This window comes from Myotis lucifugus, unplaced genomic scaffold (genome assembly GCF_000147115.1).
Source record: "Myotis lucifugus unplaced genomic scaffold, Myoluc2.0 scaffold_63, whole genome shotgun sequence".
Taxonomy (NCBI): domain Eukaryota; kingdom Metazoa; phylum Chordata; class Mammalia; order Chiroptera; family Vespertilionidae; genus Myotis; species Myotis lucifugus.
The window spans coordinates 1,091,941-1,108,880 of NW_005871111.1; the positions used below are offsets into that span (position 1 = coordinate 1,091,941).

Genomic DNA, 16,940 nt, shown 5'->3' on the forward strand with positions numbered 1-16,940 from the left:
GCCTCCCGCCTCGCCCGGGTGACCCCACCGCGGCCCCCGCCCCCCGGCCCAGGCTGGGTCAGGCCGCCCGCCGCTGACCCGCCCGCCTGGGCGGGCCCCGGCGTCCCTCAAATCTCGGCCGCTTCTGCTCCGGGCGTGGCCGGGCTCCGATTGTGCACCCAGATCGGTGCCTGCGCTTTGCCCCCAGAGCGGGGCGGAATCTTTCCTCCGCCCGGGACGGTGAAAGGGAACAGGTGGTGGCCGGCCTCGGGGGCCCGGGCAAGGAGGGGTGCCAGCCTCCAGCGAGGGGGCGGCTTGGCTCCTGTCTGGGCGCCCGGTGGTCACGTAGCCGGGCTCCCAGGCCGGCGACCAGGCCTGGGCTCTGCTAGCCTCACGTTACAGACGGGGAGGACCTGGCGGAAAGCGCGCTGGCCTCCAGCCTTTGGGGTAATTGCTGGATTCCTGCTTTCAGGCCGGTTCAGGAAAGCCTTTTCCGATCCTTCCCCGCCCCCTCCAAAAGCTCCCCAGTGCCCGGCACACCTAGCGGGTCGATTACTGCCCCCCTGGAGTGTTCACTTGTCGCTTTGTCACAGCTCCAGATGGCTCTTGTCACTTTGGATTGGAATTCGCTGTTGACTCGTTTGTCCTCGCGATCGAGAGGGCGCGCCTTTCAGGCCTTATTTCTCTAGGGTGCTTCTCCGCTGCTTTTGGAGTCTGGTCTTGGATAGGTGCACAACAAACAAGTGTTTGGTAGATGAATGAAGAAGCCTGCTGGAGAGCTAGCAGAGAAAGAAACCAGTTAACACCCAGGATGGTAATAGCACATTCTAGGCCGTCTAAGATCCTATTGGCTGCCAGTTCATTTGCACACATCTTTTTTATCTTTTTAAAATATATTTTATTGATTTTTTACAGAGAGGAAGGGAGAGGGATAGAGAGTTAGAAACATCGATGAGAGAGAAACATCGATCAGCTGCCTCCTGCACACCTCCTACTGGGGATGTGCCGGCAACCAAGGTATATGCCCTTGACTGGAATCGAACCTGGGACCCTTTAGTCAGCAGGCCGACGTTCTGTCCACTGAGCAACACCGGTCAGGGCATGCACACATCTTTTTTAAAGGAAAGCTAGGGAGGAGTTGGAGTAAAAACTCAAATGGGTTCATTTGCCGCGTCAGGAAACGTGAGGCGAGATCGTGACTTTTAGCTAAAATGAGCCCCATGTTTCTAGGCCCTAATGGCCTTTATGAGGATTATCAGAAATTTAAAATAATTAGAGAGTCAAAGTCGGAGCTGGAAGGTACTTTATGCTTAACATTTGTAAACTGAGTTCTGGAGGGATTTGCCCTTGTTAATTGAGATCCTATTAAAGGTCACATAAGATGAGCAGAATAATAGCTTTGCTTAAAGTTGAAAAGAAATTGTTTTAAGCCCTCATCTGTGTTTAAAGATGCCTTAATAAGTTGAAGTCATATATTAATATTTTTATAACCATAAAGCTAACATAGATTCATTGTAGAAAAATTGGAGAGAATTTTCAGAAAAGGAACTAAAAGCACACAAAAATCCCACCTACCATTAAAAATAACCACTAATACAATTATGGTATATGGTCTTTCAGTTAGTATTCTTAAAAAGAACAAACTGTAATTTTCCTGTAGTGAGTTCACTTTTAGAACCCTGTGATGTGAGACAGTGGTTCAGAATTCAGTAACCCTTGTAATTGCATTTTTACTTAAAAGCATTTAATAATTATCCTTAAGCTAAACAACCAAGCAGTCTGAATGTGCTTACTTTGTTAAAGTTTAACAAAAAAGCATTAGGTTGGGGAAGTCAAAATGGGGTTTAATTGGTTTACTTAAGACTTTGCCCACCTTGGTACTAGAGTACATTTTTTTGAGAAACAGGGCTGTTCCACCATAACATTTGGAATTGCTTGACTGACCATTGCTATGTTGTTTTTTTCACGCTCACGTGTTTTTTGTTTGGATTTGAATGACTTTTTTAAAGCTCTGACTTTAGATTCTTGTGCAAATGGAGAGAGATTTAGAGCCTGTCAAAACCCTTTCTTTAGACATGGGGTAGATCTTTGCTGAAGCAGTAGAGCCCACTTATGTTTTGCGTTTGTACAGCTGCGCAGCCTGTGGAGTTTGGGGAATGGAATTGGGTCCCCTTACCAGTATAACTCTTGGCAAGTCACTTGACTTCTGGTCTTCTGTTTTCCCATTTGTAAATGATCCACCTCACTGAGTTTTGGGAAGGTTGAAATGAAACGAAAGAATATGTCTTGTAAACTATAAGCCACCATGCTCCCACTTTTTGCTTTCACCACTATGGTGTTTCATTTTGATGAAATTATGGAGTTGTGTTCTTTTTATTGAGAAGAACTCAAGTTTGTGAGTGTCTCACTCTGATAGTTACTTTGATAAAAGGAATAGAGGTCGTATTAGCCAATAAAAGTCTTTGCTAAAAACACTGTACAGGGATCTTTCGGAAAAGGCATAGGTTAAAACTGTACTGTCGACAGAGCCAGCCCCTTGTACATGTGACTGTCTATTGGGCACTTGAAATAGGCCTCACTGGGATTGAGATGTGCCAGCAATGTAAAATACACATCAGGTTTTGGGAGATTTAGTCTTAAAAAAAGTCTAAAGCACCTCATTATTTTTAATATTATTTACATATTGAAATGATAATTTGTATAGCTTAGGTTACATAAAATACATTATTAAAACTAATTTTACTTGTTTCTTTTTACCTTTTCATGTGGCTATGAGATAATTTATAATGTGGCTCACGTTATTTTTGCATTGAACAGCACTGTGTTAGGATTCAGTGTGAGTGTGTTTCTCCTTAAGAGGTTTTAGCTTACTGAAGCACTTACATTCCTATTTAGAAACTGTTTTTTTAAAACTCCCAAGTTATAGGCCTCCCTATGTCCCCCTCCCTTGTATTCATTGCATTGATGAAAATTTTTGCTGTTTAGTCTTCTGACAAAAATCATTATTGATTATAGAGCCAAATCTTAGCTAAAATGATTTAATTATTACCCTGGCTAGTGTGACTGGAAGGTTGTGGGTTCCATTCCCGATCAGGGCCCATACCTAGTTGCAGATTCAGTCCCTGATATGGTACCTACAGGAGGCAACCGATCCATGTATCTCTCTCTCATCTATGTCTCTCTCTCTCTTCCTCCCACCTTTTCTCCCTTCTTCCTTCCCTCTGTAAAATCAATTTTTTAAAAAGTAAAATAATTTATTAGCTTTTATGAAGGCCCCCAAAATAACAAATAATTTTGATTATAAAGAGATGTTAATAATAATAGCTACCATTTATGGAATGTGTATTGTGTACCAGGCCAAATGGTTTATCCTGTCTTATTTAGTCCTTTCAACTGTAAATATTTAGTAATTTTCATTAACTCTATTTTACAAATGAGGCATGGGGAGATTTAAACAATTGGCCACAAGAACCATAGAGCTAGCTTCAAGTGTAGATTCCAGGTCTCTATGATTTCTGAGCTTATAGGCTATCCAGTCTCCCATATTTCAAGAACTGGTTATTGGATAAACTAGAAAAAAATTGATTCTCGAAATAGATACTTAGTTCTAATCCTGTTTTTGTGTTAGCAGTCAATAGGAAAAAGTCTAAATGCCCACCAACAGGAAATTGGATGAATAAATCATGTATTCCTATAGCAGAAAACTATTTAGTAATTACAATGAATGAAGAGGAGCTGTGTATATCATCATGACAGAATCTTTAAAAATATAAAGTTGAGCTAAAAAAGCAAATTGCTGAAGGATAAATATACAATATAATTACCACTTATATAATTTAGTAACTGCCCATCAATACTATTGTAAACAAAGACAGTGTGCATTTTAAGAATTTCAGATTTGAATTCTCTCCATATTGATTGCACTCATTTGTCAAACTGCCTTATGGTTTTTTTTTTTGTTTTTTTTTGTTTTTTTTTTTAAAATATATTTTATTGATTTTTTACAGAGAGGAAGGGAGAGGGAAAGAGAATTAGAAACATCGATGAGAGAGAAACATCGATCAGCTGCCTCCTGCACACCTCTTACTGGGGATGTGCCCGCAACCAAGGTACATGCCCTTGACTGGAATCGAACCTGGGACCCTTGAGTCCGCAAGCTGACGCTCTATCCACTGAGCCAAACCGATTAGGGCTGCCTTATGGTTAAAAAAAGAAAAAGTTAGTGAAATGTTTGTGAGATAAGCATTCTCCAATGTTGGTCTTACTTTTTTTTTCTTTTATGGTTACAAAACTATACATAATCTTGGCATATGAGCCAGCTGTTATACTCCTAGGTGTTTACCCAGAGGAGTAGAAAACTTATGTCCAAACAAAAACCTGCACATGCATGTTTATAGCAGCTTTATTCATATTGCCAAAATTTAGAGGTGACTAAAATATCCTTCAGTGGAGAAATAGATAAATAATTTGTGGTACGGCCTACATCCAGACAAATGGAATATAATTCAGTGATAAAATAAATGAGCTCTCAAGCCATGAAAAAACATAGAGGAAGCTTAAGTACATATTTTTGTTTTGTTTTGTTTTTTTTCACTCCTTTTATTTTATTTTATTTTTTTAAATTAAATCTTCATTGTTCAGATTATTACATTTGTTCCTCTTTTTTCCCCCTATAACTCCCCTCCTTCCAGCTCCCACCCCACCCTCTGCCCTTACTCCCCACCCTTTGTCCTCATCCATAGGTGCACGATTTTTGTCCAGTCCCTTCCCGCATCTCCCCCTCCCCCCAAGAATAGTCAGTCCATTCCCTTTCTATGTCCCTGATTCATTATAATCACCAGTTCATTCTGTACATCAGATTATTTATTCACTTGATTCTTAGATTCACTTGTTGATAGATGCATGTTTGTTGTTCATAATTTGTATCTTTACCTTTTTCTTCTTCTTCCTCTTCTTAAAGGATACCTTTCAGCATTTCATATAATACTGGTTTGGTGGTGATGAACTCCTTTAGCTTTTCCTTATCTGTGAAACTCTTTATCTGACCTTCAATTCTGAATGATAGCTTTGCTGGATAAAGTAATCTTGGTTGTAGGTTCTTGGTATTCATCACTTTGAATATTTCTTGCCACTCCCTTCTAGCCTGCAAAGTTTCTGTTGAGAAATCACCTGACAGTCTTATGGGTATTCCTTTGTAGGTAACTGAGTTTCTTTCTCTTGCTGCTTTTAAGATTCTCTCTTTGTCTTTTGCTCTTGGCATTTTAATTATGATGTGTCTTGGTGTGGTCCTCTTTGGATTCCTTTTGTTTGGGGTTCTCTGTGCTTCCTGGACCTGTAAGTCTATTTCTTTCACCAGGTGGGGGAAGTTTTCTGTCATTATTTCTTCAAATAGGTTTTCAATATCTTGCTCTCTCACATCTTCTGGTACCCCTATAATTCTGATGTTGGTACATTTGAAGCTGTCCCAGAGGCTCCTTACACTATCTTCATATTTTCGGATTCTTTTTTCATTTTGCTTTTCCTGTTGGGTGTTTTTTGCTTCTTCGCATTTCAAGTCTTTGACTTGATTCTTGCACTCCTCTGGTCTGCTGTTGGGTGTCTGTATAATATTCTTTATTTCAGACAATGTATGCTTAATTTCTAGTTGGTTCTTTATCACAGCATCGAGGGTCTCATTAGATTTCTTGTAGATCTCAATAAGTTTATCGGCGGCTTCTAGACAGTTCTTGAGAGACCTTAAAAGTGTGGTTCTGAACTCAATATCCTCCCTTGATAGTTTTGTCCTGTTTCTTTGTCTCCGCATTTTGTACGCTTTCTTGGTGCACCCCCTAGTGGTCTTTGTGCACAGTCTTGTTGTAGTTAAACCTTGATTGTTGTAGTTAATACTAGAGGGATTTGACCTCCAGGCCGACTGGCTGTGAGAATCAGCTGTGTCTGCCTTGGGCAAACTTCTGTCCTCTGGAGAGGTGCTAATCTAGCCTTTGCCTGAGGCTATCTGGTAAATGGCTCTGCACAGGGCTTTGGCGGGGCAGGTCGAACGGGATCAACAGGGCGGGCGGAGGGAGCAGTTATGGCCGCTCTCAGTCCTGTTCCCAGAGGCTCTGCTTCTCAGAACCCCAGCAACCGCTGCAAACCTCGGAGAGAAAGCTGCCCTCACGTTCCGAGGGATGCCAGACAGTCCCGCTTCTCCCGCCTGAGTCTGAGTCCCTAGAGACTCGCCCAGATCTGGAGCTCAGAGTCTGAGACTCCCTCCTGATTGAAAACGACAACCGCGCCCTCAGCCACCAGCCCCATCCTCGAGCGCACCTCCGCACCTTAGTATTTTCCACATTGCGCCTCCTCTGTGCCTCGGTATGCTGTTGTCTTTCCTTCTAGTTGAAGAATTTCCCCTCAGCCAGCCTTCCTGTGGTTCTGGGTGATGTCTGTTCAGTCTTTTAGTTGTATTTTTGAAGTGGTTGTTCGAGGCGGCAAACTCCGGTGTTTACCTATGCCGCCATCTTGGTTTTTCCGGTCTTCTTAAAAAAAGCAAACAAAACCAAAGTCTTGTCCTTTGCTTTGGTGTTCTGTTCACCTTTCCTGGTTTAGGGACAGGCCAGTTTTCATTTAGCTTTAGTCCCTAATTCAGGGTGTAGCTTTGATAATAGGGACTGGGTGGGGCTTCTGCCTTGAGAAAGGTGGTTTCCTTTGGATTTAGTATTTTCTGGAGCTTCTACTGAAGCTCCAGGACAGAGTATGGTAGGAAGGCGATGAGTTAAGTGTATGTTGAACATCAGGTTGACAAACCTTCTGTCTGTATTGAAAACTTGAAATATCTGATTCTCATTTTTAAAGTAATTATCTGCTGAAAAAGTCAATAACAATTGACCTTCCCTCCCTCCCAAGGTGAAATTTGCTCCCATCAGTGGCATCTCTGCTGTCTTTCTCTGTTATTACCTCTTTCAAAGTACTTTCCCCCTGGTTTTTGGAAATTATAGGAAGTTTTCTGCATTTTCAGAATGCAGATGATAATTCATTGTTAAGAAGATAAATTAGATGTTGTACACAGTGATCTTGTATTGTGCACAATAGGCACCAGAAAACTAGGTCCCTGATTTAGTGACAGATAAAATGTTTTTTTTTTTGGAAAAGCCCAGAAGGAGGAAGGAGGGTGAACATTGATGAGAAGGGTATCTAAAACCTAGTTTGGCCTATTTCACAATTTGCCATGATTGTTTTGAATATTACAAGCATGCCCAAAATGGCATGGTCATATTTTTGTAGATAACTTAAGGACACACAGTATGTGGTGTGGGAGAACTGAACAGAATACTTGAGGTGGAAACTAATCATTAGTGAAGATTATGAATTCGTCGGTCTTTTCAATGAGGGACTGGCTAATGATCAGAGATCCATGTGTGTGAAAATTGTGCGTATTGTTATTTGTTGTCAATCATTGGAGAAAATTGCCACCAATAGGAATACAAAAGCATATGATAAAAACAGTTTAACTTTGTTCATTCCAAGTGGCAAGTTACAGGCAGAATATTGATATGCATTGATTAACTTTGAATAGTTCAATGAGAAAATTAGTATTTAGCCAACTGAACTCTTCTAAAGAATTGACTCAATTTTCAGTTCTGATTCCCAGTTTAACATGGTATCTTTCTGTTTCAATTTCAACATATCCTGAATATCCATCATCAAGTGGACTTAAACATTGTGTATGGCTTAAGCATATGGCCCCAAAATAACAGAATCATTCTGGAATTTATATATGTTTCTGAAAGTCCAGGAATACAGTATAGTGTTTTGGTAGCAGCCAAAAACATAGTCTAATTTTATAACCAAGGGGTTTAGAAAAGGCCTTATCATGTGGTAGGGACACAAGGCTAGGGTATCTGTATTGAGTCTGCATTAGTGTGGCATCAGTTGTGTGTATTTGTAGTTAAAGTGAAGAGCCACCATTTCTCTTTGGCTAGGAGAGTTTGTTTTCCATTTAATGTTGAGCTTTGAGGACAGTGGCATGATGATTAGACACAACCTGAGCTTTGCACCCCAAAGGAAGCATTAGAAACTCAAAGTTGTTCATAAACTTCAATTTTTGAGTATCTTTTGAAATCATGACTTCATTTACATTTAATAGCTTTTAGTTTGTTCAAAATCCCTGGCTCCCTTGAGCTCTGGGGAATTCCAATTGCAGAGTTACGTATATGCAGTCTAATTGTCCCAATTCCCATCTGCAGTTAAGAGGCTGAGTACCTGCACTTTCTCAAATAGCCAGTTATCTTTTTCTCCTAAATTTTAAAGATAAAAGCATAAGCAAGCATGTCAAACTCACGGCCGGTGGGCCGCATGCCTTGTTATTTGGCCCATGTTAGCCTTTGAGTTTGACATGCTTGGCATAAGGTGTCTTGTTAAGTTCAAGTTAGAAGTATAAAAGATCTTGGGGAGTTTCATTCTTGTCTGCTATTGGGAGTCTGAAAAGTGTGTTTCTCAGGGTACTTGCTTTAAATTCTTGAACTGAGGAGGTTAATAAATCTTTTCAATAGTTTCCTCCACTTAGAAATTTAAATCAAATTAAATTTTATCTATGCATCAGTTTTCTTTTTCCCCCCAAATATTCAATTAATTGGTGATGGCTAAGGGCTGGGTACTTCTTTTTAAAAGCCACAATATTATAATAATTTCTTTCAGTCAAATCCTACAGTGAACCAGACATGAAAAATTCATGGTACAAACTCTCTTGATCAATACAGAGTAGAAGCTGCTGAGCTTAATGAACCACTTATTCTCTGGAGGCTGTACAACTATGGAGACAGTGGCACACTGTGGCATTTTAATGTTTAGATCATGACCTATTGTAGGTAGCCTATCTGTGACAAGTTAGAGTCAGCTTTGCCATGTTTAAGCAAATTTGAAATTTCTTGCTGTAAGCAATGTTGGTTTCTCAGCCTAGCCAAATTGGCCTGCTAGGGTAGACAAAGCAGGAACACAGGAGGCCAAAAGTGGTAAGGGATTATAAATTTATTAGGTCATCTGGAAACCCAGATGGGCTGAGCTCCAAAATGGTGCCGGCACTCAGGGGCGGGGGAGTTGGAGATTTTAAAGAACTCTAGGTGGGCTTTTTCGGTGGGGAACTCTCTAGGTGAGTCCAGATCCTGGGAAAGTCCGGAGAGGAAAGATAATGGTCTTAGCAAGTGGAATGTGGTCTGAGCAAAAGGGAATGTCAGTTGTGAAGTGATCTAAAGGTCAGTTCTCAGGGCAGGGGGTATGGATTCAATTATTTGATCAGACCTTACAAGGTCAAAGTTGTTTGGCTGAAGATTTCCTATGACTATAACATGAGTGAGACCTGAGTGCTGCTTGCTGGATGTTCAGTTGTAGCTACATTTCTTCCTTCTGTCCTTATATATTCTTAAGGTTTTAGTCCTCTTCCCTAGATTTAACTCTAGTAATTTTCCAGACCTGCCTTGAGGACATAGGTTAGCCTTTATTAACTACTAGAGGCCCAGTGCATGAACTACAAGCTCTTGGGTGGGAGGGGTCCCTCAGCCCAGACTGCGAGAGGGCGCAGGCTAGGCCGAGGGACCCCACCGGTGCACAATTTGGGCCAGGTAGGGATTCAGGAAGTTGGCCAGCCGGGGAGGGACTGCGGGAGGCCTCCAGGGCTTGTCCGGCCCTTCTTGGCCAGACCCCAGCAGCAAGCTAACCTATCGGTTGGAGTGTCTGCCCCCTGGTGGTCAGTGCACATCATAGTGAGCGGTTGAGAGGCCTTAGCATATCATTAGCATATTACGCTTTGATTGGTTGAATGGACGACCAGTTACTTAGTATATTAGGCTTTTATTATATAGGATGAGTCAGAGGATTGGATGGCCAACCAGTTTCTACCCTTTACCCTTATCGAGGGACACGACCACTGTGGTTTCAAAAATGTGCAAGAAGATCCATTGGGAGGGTAGGAAGGTGACAGTAAAACCTTGCTTTTTAGTTTTACCTTACTTTTACAATGTTTCTATTTTATGTATGTTTTAAAACACATATGACATGTAATTATAGTAGTATATGTTTATAATTACAAAAAAATGTGAGTGGGGAACATATTTTTACTGATGGGAATGTGTGTTTAAAAAAGTTTGAAGACCACTAATCTATCCTATTACCAGAATTACCTTTTTAAATAGAAATGTGGACTCAATACTTCCCTCCTTTAAAAGCCTTTAATTACTTCCTGTTTCTTACAGGATGAAGACCAGTCTACTTAGTGTGATTTACAAGACCCCTCTCAAAGTAGTCCTATTTAATCCAGTGCTTCTCAAACTATCAGTGGTGAAAGATCAGGGTTTTCCCCACCCAGTCTTTCAAGGACTGACATTTTTATAAAGTAAATTATTAGAAAAGTGAACTACTAGAAAAATGAAATGAAAAAAAAAGTACAAGGAAAGTCAAGTGTTTTTTTTTCTTACTGAATTTAATAGATATAAATTACTCTGCCACATGGCATCGTTTCCCAGTTTTGGTACTTATTTGTTCATAGCCAGGCATCAATTTGCAGCCCACACTTGCAGTAACCCTGGTCTCAACTACCTTTCTTTTGGCCCTTTCTGCTACTTTTAGAGACTGTATACTAGGCCATTTAGGGCTCGTTACTATTCTCACAGAAAGCCATGCACTTTTATACCTGTATGCAGTACTTTTCAAATTGTGGTCTCTAGGCTGGCAGCATTAGCAGCACATGGAAACTTGGTTAGAAATCCAAATTCTCAGGCCTCCCCTCAGACCCACAAAGTCAGACACCAGCAGCGGGGGTTTTAACAAGCCCTCCTGGTGCGTCTGCTGCAGGCTAAAATTTGAGAACCACTTACATGGAGAAGTCCTGTGTGTCATTCAAACTGGGGCACTTTGAGAGTGAAATGGAGCACTGTTAATGATGCCAGGTAATCTGAGACTATCTTAGACAAAAGAGGAGAAATGGTTACTCTTCTTTTATACCCCAATCTTTTTCTTTTAGGAGAGGTTTCTAATGTATTCTCATTTCAGAATTCCCAAACTTCCTTGTGATATCGGCTGAAGTGAGGGGTCCTTACCCCCCCCCTCCCCGCCCCCCGGGTGCTGGGGGTGGAGTCCTTATGATATCTAGAGAAGAAGAATTTTCTGAGACTCACACGGGAGAATGAGTGATTTTTATTTATGTGGAATTCCATCCATGGATTTTCAAAGTTCCATTTCCCTTTGTCCAGTCATAGAAGAAGTGTAGCTGGGGTTTCAGTAGAGCTAGAAGCAAAGCCAGTGTCCAAAGTTTCCTTTCCATGTTGGAGACAGGCTCAGTACAGCCTCAGGCTAGTTTCAGTCCATTAGTCCATTGTGTGTGAGCGAATGCAAGGGAGCCCCACAAGCCCAGAGTCATACAAGTCCCACGAGTGGCAAGAGGAGCTAAGAGCATGAACTCCTTTGTTCAGTGCATTAAATATCCCAAATTTCCTGCTCTTGCAGTGGCCACACCCATTCTGGCCAATGACCTTTGTTCTCAGGTGTGACTGACAGCAAGCACATTCCCTATGTTACCCCAACTTTACTAGGTATGCGTCTATCTCCCCTTTGTTGAACCCCTGAGGAATGTAAGGTTGTAGCTTACCTGGCGAAGCTGCCTAAATGACACGCCTATAATATCTGGTCTTCCCTTTGCTCCTTTCCTATTATTAATAATTAGCTAATTACAATGATATCACCTAGGCAGAGTTAGTCACTCTCCCTTTATGATTTCTCTTAGCACATGATACATACACCCTCTGCTATTGTATGCATGTGCCTTACAATATAATTATCCTATTGGGTTGTTGTTACCTTGCTATGAATCTGTCTTGCTTTTGCCATCTTAGCCATTATATTTTTGTCCCCATTAAGTTATAAAATTAACACATGCTATTTAAATAAAGTTCAAATAGCACTAAAATCTGTAAAGTAAAAGTCTAACTTTTTATGTCCCTATTTCTACTTCTACTTTCTAGAAGTAATCACTGTTGTTTTTTTTTTTTATATATTTTATTGATTTTTTACAGAGAGGAAGGGAGAGAGATAGAGAGTTAGAAACATCGATGAGAGAGAAACATCGACCAGCTGCCTCCTGCACATCTCCTACTGGGGATGTGCCCGCAACCCAGGTACATGCCCTTGACCGGAATCGAACCCGGAACCTTTCAGTCCGCAGGCTGACGCTCTATCCACTGAGCCAAGCCGGTTTCGGCACTGTTTTTAACTTGACTATGTTTGTGAGTTTAAAAATCAACACACACACACACAAATATGTGTATTTTTTTATGAAAAGGAGACAGTAATGCATATATCTTGAAACTTGCTGTTTTCCCTGCTCAGTTGTGTATACTAAATAATGTCCCTTTGTTTACACAAAGGGTTGAATTGTCAAAGTATACTCATGTGAATGAGCGATCTTAGCCAGCACCAAAACTTACTCATGAATCAGAGGTTATAGGCCGGAGGCTGGCCCAGGAGCCAGGCACAGACATTCCTTCCTTCCTAGAGAAGACCCTAGCTAGCCAGTAGGCACAGCTTCCAAAGAATGTCACTTTCTTCGACATTAGGCCATATCATCAAAGTAAATACCTAAGGAATGTTTAAACCTGTACAGAATTTTTATGAGTTTACTTGAGCCAAACTGACAATAATTGCCAAGAAGCAAAATCTCAATGAATTAAGAAAATGCTCCAGAGAATGGCAGTTTTGCACCGTATTTTATACATTACAATCAAAGGAGGAGGCCTAAGGGATTACATAAAATCCATTGGTGATAGATTAGGGAGGCGGGAGAAAGCAAAGGGGGGAAAATCTCTGGATTTGGATAAGAAGTGAAAGGAATAGACACATACTTCTTATACTAGTATACGGGTGGGTACAGGATAGTTAACAACACAATAACAATGACAGTGATGGGTTTTGTGGTCTCTGGTCTTGTGCAGTGAGGGGTCCTGGAAAAAGGAAATTTCTCTGACATTCCAAAGGTATGTTATCATAAATGCAAAAAGACAATAGGCAGGCTCAGTTAAGGTAAAGATTGAACTTTGTCAGGCTTCCCTGACAAAGTTCGGGCCTAGGATGAGACTACCTTCCATGACTCCCTTTTAGTTAGAAAGTTTTCCTTTCAGACCATCCTAGGTAGTTACTTTAGATCTCCGCGTTTATAAGGCCCGCCATTTGTTTAGTATGTGGCCCCTTTTTTCATCCACAATACCTAGTTACATATAGATCAACATGAAGCCATTTATAAATGTATTTCGGACAGACTTTTCCTGTAATTTTTAATTTGTTTAACAAGAGTAAAATTCAACCTCAGAACATTTTTTTTTTTTTTTTTTAGGGGGGATGCGGGTGGAGTTGTTACCAGACAAGTTCTGAACAATATCGAAACCTTTTCTGTTTGGGGGAATCCTATGTTTTATATTCCATTAGTTATACAAATAGAAAATGTCTGTATGCTTATCTCTCATCTTACAGCCAGGCATGCCTTAAGAGTCCATACAGTCTCAGATTATTTACAAAACGCAATTAAGGCAGATCAGGTATTTCCTGACATTTTAAAACAAGGGACTCTTATCTGTTTGCTTGGAGGTCTGGTATCGAGCTGGGAATCCCTAGCTGAAGGAGTGAGCCACAGGCTGTCTGTTAACTGTTTCATCCCCATTCCAGTTTCAATACATTCAGACCTACTTTATTATTTTAATGACTGATTTCTTTTTAAAAATATATATTTTTATTGATTTCAGAGATGAAAGGAGACAGAGAGAAATAGAAACATCAATGATGAGAGAGAATCATTGGTTGGCTGCCTCCTGCATGCCCCACACTGGGGACCGTGCCTGCAACCCAGGCACGTGCCCTGACTGGGAATGGAACTGTGACCTTCTAGTTCATAGGTTGACACTCAACCACTGAGCCATGCTGGCTGGCCATGACTGATTGCTTTTGATAGTTCCATTTTTCCAGGAGTTTTGTTATTAAAAACAGCAGCAAATATCCTTGTGTGCCCTTTTACAAATATTTCTTTAGGAGAGACATTCAGAAGTAGATATTCTGGGTAAAAAGTGTAAATTTAATATATTGGAGCCCTGGCCCAGTAGCTCTGTTGGTTAGAGCACCATCCCCATACACCAAGGTTGTAAGTTCTATCCCCGGTCAGGGCACTTACAAGAAGCAACCAATGAATGCATAAATGGATAGAACAACAAATCTATGTTTCTCTATCTATCTTTCTCTCTCTTCCTCCTTCCCTCCCTCCCCCCTGTTCTCCTTTCCTCTCTCTCGCAAATCAATCAACAAATAAAAATTTAAAAATAAATTTTAATATATTGGTAGATATTGCTATGTTGCTTTTTAAAAAATTGCATAGATTGTTATTCTCACTTGTTTTTTTTCCATGACATTGAGAGTACAGGCTATTATTAGTTTTTAAAAATGCCAAAATGACAGACCTAGCTGGCTTGGCTCAGTGGATAGAGCATTGGCCTGCAAACTGAAGGGTCCTGGGTTCGATTCCAGTCAGGCACACATGCCCAGGTTGCCGGTTTGATCCCTAGTAGGGGGTGTGCAGGAGGCACCAATCAATGACTCTGATCATTGATGTTTCTATCTCTCCCTCTCCCTTCCTCTCTGAAATCAATAAAAAATATATTAATTCGTGCACTCGGGGGGAGGGGGTCCCCCAGCCTGGCCTGTGTCCTCTCACAGTGTGGGAGCCCTGTGATTGATCACTCCAAAGAGGCAGGCCCCGCCCACCCATCTGGGGCTCCTCGATGAATTGCCCCAAAGAGGTAGGCTGGAGCCAGGAGTCCCGCCTCTGCGGCATGCGTGGGGCCTTGGGAACCCTGGTGGAAGCTGTGCAGAGCGGCCGCCAGGCCCTGCCTCTGCTGTGTGCGCAGCCATCTTGTGATGGTGTGAGGGCATCATGGCATGATGGCAGGAGGACCCCCTAGGCTTTTATTAGTAAGACTAATGGCCTGGTGCATGAAATTCATGCACATCAAAAGGGAATTAATTAGAGGAAATATTTTAATATTGCTATTTGCCCTTTATAAGAGAAGTGTCAGATATTAAAGAAAATTAGTAAAATGTATATGAAAATCTCCCTCCTGTCAGAGTCTGGGGCGCACCGCAGGACCTAGAGTCAAGTCCCCGCCCACCCGTACACATCTCGTGTGAGACCTAGACCCGGCCGGCCCCACCCCTGTTGAGCCCCACTGAGTGGGGGGCACAGCCTCAGGACCTCTGGCCTGGTGCCAGGTTGGGGGCGCAGCCTCAGGTCCCCTGTCAAGCCCCACTGGGTGCGGGGGCGTGGCCTCAGGTCCCCCGTCAAGCCCCACAGGGTGGGTGGCACAGCCTCAGGTCCCCAGCGCAGCCTCAGTCTCCCCAGGGTGGGGGGTGTGGCCTCAGGTCCCCCGGCATGATGGCGTGATGACCATTTGCATATTAGCTCTATATTATATAGGATAAAAAGAAAAGCCAAAATGACAGTAAAAAATAGCATCTCATAGTTTTGGCTTGCATTCTTTGATTTAAAGAGGTTGGTGTATAAGTGATCACAAAGCTGCTCTTGTCAATCCCCTTGGGCTGGACGGTCTATAGAAAAGGACAGTGCCCTTCTGTTATTCAGTTACCTGTCACTGGGCAGTTGTAAGGGTAGCACAATTGAGATACTGAGCACAACAGAAGTGTTTCTGTGATGCTCTATTCAGCAGTTCTTTTGGTAGTTCTCATTGAATCCAGTGAACTTTTGGATGGAATGCATAGGCCCGGCCTTTTATCAATGCCAATAAATACAGATTTATTAATTTATTTTTTATTGATTTGAAAGAGAGAGAAAGGGAGAGGGAGAGAGAGAAACATGGATGTGAGAGTGAAATATGGATTGGCTGCCTCCTGCATGCCCCCTACTGGTTATCATGCCTGAAACCCCAGCATGTGCCCTGACCAGGAATCTAACCAGCAACCTTCAGTGCCCAGGAGTATGCCCAACCAACTGAGCCACATTGGTGTCCCTTACTGATTTTTACTATGTTTTCTTACTTAGTGACCTTGAATTAGAAGATAAAGATCTCATTCAGCAAAGTGTACTGATTTAAGAAAATTTTGACTGTATAATACTCACATTTCTTTGGTGACTCATTACAACAGTGTCCATGAGTGAAAATGACCCCTGTGAAAGTGCCACTTTGGTCATAGTGTTGCCGGTGGAAATAGGGCCCTTTCACAGAGTCATAATGAAAGCATTTCAGGGGCCCATGTATGGGAGGATGAGGTGTTAGGGGTAAGGTTTATTGTGGGAGCAAAATCAAAGGACTGTTCCGGTTCAGCTTTGTTCTGCTGTGAAAGAAGCCCAGCCTTGTCTTCATCAGGCACAGAACAAAGGCCAAGGTCTAGAAATTCTGTGCCAGTGGTTCAGTCCAGTTCAGGACCTGTCCTTGTCTGGCTGGCTTAGTCTAGCTTCCCAGCTGCATCCCCTTTGCTGTACCCAGGCTTGCGCTTGGGGCCTGCGTTTGGAGTTTGGGTAGCTCCTGGCTGTGTGGCTGCTAGGGCCCATGGCTGGTAGAGAGAGAGAACACTGTGAGAGCTGGGGTGGGCACGTGGGGCAAGCCAGAGAGAGAAAGAGACACAGAGAGGGAGGGAGCAAGCGAGCCTTTGTTGGACTGATCATATTTTCTCTGGCTTAGAAAGGACCAAGTACTTTTCAAACTAACCAACCAACTTCCCAATCTTTTGCGGGCTTCTGATGGGTCTTCCCTCTAACCAATCCATTTCCTAGATCTTCCCAGGGGTTCTGTGTCCATTATCCAATCTGATCTTTTCCCCGGGCTAGATAGACAGGCGTTTATGGTCATCTTCTTGGCTCCTACTGTGCACACCGCGTAGTAGAAGCACCTCCCCCTTTATTGCTTATTTCTTCCTCCCATAGTCTGGGCAAAGGGACAGGTTGT

The 16,940-nt window shown here is 42.2% G+C and overlaps 1 protein-coding gene across 1 annotated transcript in view; it reads left to right on the forward strand.

The window, feature by feature from the left end:
• Positions 1-188: 188 nt before the first annotated feature.
• Positions 189-16,940, forward strand: part of PATJ (PATJ, crumbs cell polarity complex component) — a 292,560-nt gene continuing 275,808 nt past the window's right edge. Inside the window, 1 exon segment of the mRNA XM_023754657.1 lies at positions 189-426. The gene's annotated coding sequence lies outside the window, so the exon portion shown is untranslated.